Raw genomic sequence first — 6,000 nt, forward strand, 5'->3', positions numbered from 1 at the left:
GGAGTTGTACGTGAAGGCTGGCCCAGGTCCAGCATGCCCAGGAGAGGACTCGCCTGTACACTCCCCAACATGGGCAGAGGGTGCTTCCATAGGACTAGGGGTGGTTAAAAGAGGCAAAGACCAAGACAAAGATTCCTAAAACACAGGTCTTTCAGATGCCCAGACTCCCATCCCTGACTTCCAAATACGCTCTGCTGCAGAATGCCCAGAATTGTGCAGGAGCACCCACCAAGCCCGCGGCATATCGCTGCTGTAGATTTGACCTGCTTTTGTTCCCCCACTTCCAAATCCCCTCTGCTGCAGATTGCCCAGAATTGTGCAGGAGCACCCACCAAGCCCACGGCATATCGCTGCTGTAGATTTGACCTGCTTTTGTCTGTGATGCTGAAGAGCTGAGGCACAGTTGCCAAGCAGCCACGTACCACTGAGCTATATCCCAGTGGTCCTTTCTTCGACAGTGCAGTTCTCTACATGTTGCTATCTGTTTGTATGTGACAGACCAGGACGGGAGCCAAATTCTACCAGTTATGCTCTGTGGCACAGATAAACTCACCCCTTCTCCGAGCCTTTGTTATTTCCTATGTAGAAAGCAGCCGAAGATACCACCCCTAAGGAACAGGTCTTCAGAAGGACGTGGCCTTTAATGTGGTTCCGGAACAGTGGCCAGCTGTGTCAAGAAACCTGGAGTCTGTGTGTGTGTGGCTGGCAGTGGCCCCAGCTGGGTTCTGTAAAGGAACTCCGGACCCAGGCCTCCTGGTGGGGAACCAGGCCTCCTGGAGTTACCTCTGTACCACAGTACTGGAGCCGTGGAATCTGCCAAAGCCCTTGTGCTGCTCTTGTGGTCTCTTAGAGGAGGGTGGGAGGCATTTCACGGTGGTGACTGTCTCATCATGGTGCCCCCGTGTCCTTATTGCTGGGAAGCCTGCCGCTGATTAGGCCTCCTGCGGGTGGTCCCTCCCCCAGGGCTCCAGCTCCGCTCTTTGGCAGTGGGTGACACCAACAGCCTTGGTTTTTCCAACCAGGAGAAGCCACATGGAGCAGAAATTGGAGAGTGGCTTTTCTTCACGGTACACTCAACATCTAGGGCTTCTTGGGTTACCTCTGGAGGCCGCGGTCGGCTGACCTGGCTACCTCTCTGGGAGGGATGCAGCCATCCAGAGGCGCCCACGCATGCTGTGGGGTATGGTTCCAGACCCTCACCCTTTCTCAGCCAACAAAGCGGCCATGTGGCTTGTTTTTGTGTACAGTGACCAGAAGTTGCTGTTACACAAGCATTCAACAAACAGCAAGGCACAAGGCAGGTGGACAGAGTGGCCTTGGAGCGTGCAGACCTGGCCTTCCTGATGTAGACTGAGCAGTTACTTGGTGTGGATATTTCCTCTATGTGTGATTCTGGGCTAAGTGTGATTGCTCTTGTTAAATCTTGTTTCCTTTTCGATGAAAACCTACCGGGTAATAGTTGGAAAGGTTGCGGGGAGGGGGATCAAATCGTTACTGTGCCATCTAGCACATGCAAGTTTTTGCTAACTGTAACTGTCAAACAGGTTAGAATACTGCTATGTGTGACAGGAGACAAAGTGAATGTGGAGTTAAGTGGATGCTTTCTACAGTCACGTTTGCCAAGGATCCTGGTGAGTCTGGAACAGTCTCAAATCTCACTGTCAAATGGGACTTTTAATCACACACCACTTTACTCGGGGCTTGAGGTTCCAACGGAGGACTGAGGCCCTATCATTTCCTTTTCCCGCCCTTCTCCTCGCTCCCCTCTCCTCTTACCTCCCCCCCCCCCCACTGATTGTGCCTTCTTCCTTCCTTCTCTCCCTTCTCTTCCTCCCTACTTCCTGCCTTTCTCTCTGTAATACTGGGAACTATGTGGAATCCAGGCCTTTACCTGTGCTAGGCAAACACCCAGCTACGAAGCTAACTCGCAGCCCAGTTACTATCCTTACAAAAGAGACTCCTGCTCTCAAGGCTCCGGAAATGAGGTCTGTCCTGCACTTTGGCAACCAGGAAGACATTCAGATGGGACACGACCCACTCTTTGCTTTTGAGGAAGAATCAGAACAGGGATGTGACTAGGCAGCTGGTCTTCAGCAGCAAATCGCAATCTTAACTAAATGTGTAGAACATTTGCCCTGTGACAGGAAAAGCACCTGGCCGAGGTATCTCACCAGGGCTCCTTCACAGGCTTTCTGGTCCCCATCTTGAAGCTGCTTCTAGCCAGTTTCATTGGAACTGTTGAGAAGGTGGGAAGGACCCACACCTCCAGCCAGTGACAGAACCTTCTCAGCCTCCTGCCATCCATGGTCTGGGCTGTGGGTGTGGGCGTGGAGGAGTGAACCAGGACCTAGAGCTGTCTGTCGTCTGCATGTCTCCTGGTATTCCTAACAGACTGGGGTTGTGACCTGCAGATAAACCCAGGGAACAACAGCTAGCTATTTCTGAAGGCTCCCCCTCACCTGCACAGCTCTTCCCTCTGTTCATAAAGAAAACACAGAGAAGTTACAGAAAGCTTTGGAAGAAACATGGGTGACTTCAGCATAGAGTTTGAAAGGGGGCATCCTAGAAACTGGAAGTAGGGAATGTGACCTCCAAGGCCCCCTTCAGGGCTAGCCCAGTCTTCGCTAGGGCTCACCAGGGCCAGCACCATGAGTGCCTGTCATTCTCCCTCTTCATCCTTGGTCTGTCCTTAATGGAGAAAGTGACTATCCCTGATATCCCCTGAGTCAGGTCTCCTAGCCTGCCCCAGTGTGGAAACAGGTGACTATTTTCGTGGGCATACTTTTGCTAACAGCATCTGGATAATTAATGGTGCTGCCACACCTTCACATTTCAGAGGTTTCCCTGAGGATACTGCATGCTTTTCCAGAGCCAGGAACCTCACAGCTCCAAGAGCCGATTACCTTGATTCCCCCTCTCCCATGTGCTAGGCCTCTCCCATGTACATGCTACTGTAGGCCTCTCCCATGTACATGCTACTGTAGGCTTCTCCCATGTACATGCTACTGTAGGCCTCTCCCATGTACATGCTACTGTAGGCTTCTCCCATGTACATGCTACTGTAGGCTTCTCCCATGTACATGCTACTGTAGGCCTCTCCCATGTACATGCTACTGTAGGCTTCTCCCATGTACATGCTACTATAGGCTGCTTGGGGCCTTCACTGAGCTCTTTACTGCTTCACAGTTCCATGGATCTTTGGGTACCCATGTTAATTTCACCATTTCCCTAGGAATCCATGCAGTTAGTGAGTACTCAACTCATTTCTATATCCCTGGGGTCTGTGGCATAGATGCCCAAAGTACAAAGCACATAAACTAGCTGGGCATGTGGCCAGAGTTATGATCTCAGTACTTAGTGGGCTGTGTCAGGAGGGTCATGAGTTCGAAGCCAACCTAGGCTTCATAATGAGACTCTATGGGGAAGAAAAAGGAACAGCTGAACTTTAGCCCATGAATGAGCTTGATTTATGGACAATAAAGTAAGAAGCCTGTGTTATGGCAGATGCTCTCTAGTGAAGCTGGGAAGTTCTTTGCAGAATGATAGTGTGAGGCAGCAGCTACCCAGCGGCCACTTCTGTAAATGGAAATTCCAATTCCTATGGCATGTGCATTGGAAAGAGGAGTTTGCCATTCTTAATATTCACTAATCCTTTCAAGATGTTCCTTCCACTTGGGTTGGCACCAGAAGTCCTGACCCTATGGCATCATAGTGACATCATTACTTGACTGAGAATCTTCTAATCTTCAGATCTTCTCGCTAAAGGTTTTAATTACATGCATGCATCTCTGGCAGTTGAGATGTCTTCCTGGTAAAGTGCACAATGAGGAGTTTTGATTCGCGACATCCTTCCTTCTGTAACATTATCCTTTTTCCAATCTCTTGGTAAGTTCAGAGACAGGGCCATTAGTAAATAGTATTGAGGACATTCCTTTCAGTGTGTTCAGGTTATTCAAACGGTAAAACATTCAAACCTGTGGCCGCTTCTGCCATTCATCTCGGTTTGAGGCTGAACTCCATAGCCCAGCTTTCAAAAAGGTGGCCTGTTGTTCGTACTTAACCTGCAGATGTGTTTTACGTAGCCAGTGCAGAGCTTAAAATAAGTAAACCAATATTTGAAAATGAGGAGATTCGCCGGGCAGTGGAGGCGCACGCCTTTAATCCCAGCACTCGGGAGGCAGAGCCAGGCGGATCTCTGTGAGTTCGAGGCCAGCCTGGACTACCAAGTGAGTTCCAGGAAAGGCACAAAGCTACACAGAGAATCCCTGTCTCGAAAAACCAAAAAAAAAAAAAAAAAAAAAGAAAATGAGGAGATTCTCCATGAAGTCTGGGTCTCTGGGAAGTCAGCCTACTTGCACGCATGCACAGCTGCTGTGACTGAGGCTTTCCTCAGCCGAGTCTGGCAGACTTGCCAGCTCATCACACCTCTGTGTCTATTGTTCAGGTCCCTGAAAGTGTGGCATTATGGTTAATCCGTTTTCTGTTTTGTTTTGTTTTTTTCGAATTATAATCGAGATCTCAGAACTTTTGTTTAATAATGAAGAAAAATATCTGTAGAGAAACTTAAGGGATTAATATGTCTATATGTTTGGTGGCTAAATTGTCCTTCCATAATTGAAGATGTTAGAAGGGGATAGTCTGAGGAAGAGAAATGAAATGATAGTAGGTCCATGGGCTGGAGGCCTTCTAGACTGTTCCTTTGTTAAGACTTGAATTATTCTGTGTTTGGCTTGTGGTTTCTGGTATTGCCAGATGTAGGAATGCCCCAGAGCAGTGGAGCTGGGAACCGCCACATCACAAACATCTCCTTTTTCATCCTAGGCTGGGACTGCTCTTGAGCTCCCCATGGGCCTCTGCAGCTCGAGCCGCCTCCATCTGGGATGGTATGGAATGACGATGAACTAGCTGCCACTGAGAAAGGATGTTAACATCCCATCATAAACCCAGGGAACTCTGGGAACACCACTTCATCAGGAGCTCCAACCAACTGTTGCCACTGGAAGATTCAGTGTTTTCAAAGTCCTTGTGCTCAGGGCACAGGAAGTGCCCTGCATGTGTACCCTGTCTCTTTTCTTGCTGAACTACGCAGATTCTTCCTTTACGTTCTTGTGACAGTTCAGGTCATGTGTATCAACTTCAGGCGAGACGGGATGTTTAAAGATGTTATTGAGAATCCACTCTCCCCATGCTCAAGGGAAGAGCCTCTGCGGATTTCTGAAAGTGCAGATGGTACTGAACATTGCATATTGTTTTTCTTAAATATGCAGGCTTAATATGAATTTATCAGTTAGGGACAGTAAGAGGATAAGAACAACGACCACTACAAAAGGAAACAGTTAGGACTATGTGTTGGGATAAAGTTGCCAACCCCACTACTCTTTCACATCTCTCGTTAAATAAGATGAGGTCGCTTGCGTAGAATCGCTGTAGAGCCACCATAGCCCATCTGGTAACCAAGATGTTAAGAGACTTCCGGGTGGGTAGTGTCCACAACATGGATATGATGGACAAGGGGGTGATTCAGATCCCAGGCAGGAGGGAAGAGGGCCATGGGAGATTTCATCCTGCTATTCAGAAATGCTTTGCAATTTAAAACATGAATTATTTATTTCTGGAATTTTCCATTTAGTCTTTTCAGATTGTGGTTGCCTGTGGATAACTGAAACCACGGAAAACAAAGACTTGGATTGAGGAGCCATGGCACATGTATTTAGACAATATGGTAGGCCTAGACAAAGGGTAGGCCCCAACAACAGTATACCTTTTACCAAGAGAAACAGATGGGGAACGTGATGTAGTTCCAGAGGCCCTGGTTCCCTTAAAGATGTATGACACTTTTTGTTTGTTTGTTGGTTTGTTTGGAGACAGGGTTTTACTATGCATCCTTAGCTGGTCTGGAACCTACCATGTCGACCAGGCTGGCCTTGAACTCAGATATTCTCCTGCCTCTGCCTCTCAAGTTCTGGGGTTAAAGGTGTGTGCCACCACACCTGGTTTATG

This window comes from Peromyscus californicus, unplaced genomic scaffold (genome assembly GCF_007827085.1).
Source record: "Peromyscus californicus insignis strain IS unplaced genomic scaffold, ASM782708v3 Scaffold_8__1_contigs__length_139910024, whole genome shotgun sequence".
Taxonomy (NCBI): Eukaryota; Metazoa; Chordata; class Mammalia; order Rodentia; family Cricetidae; genus Peromyscus; species Peromyscus californicus.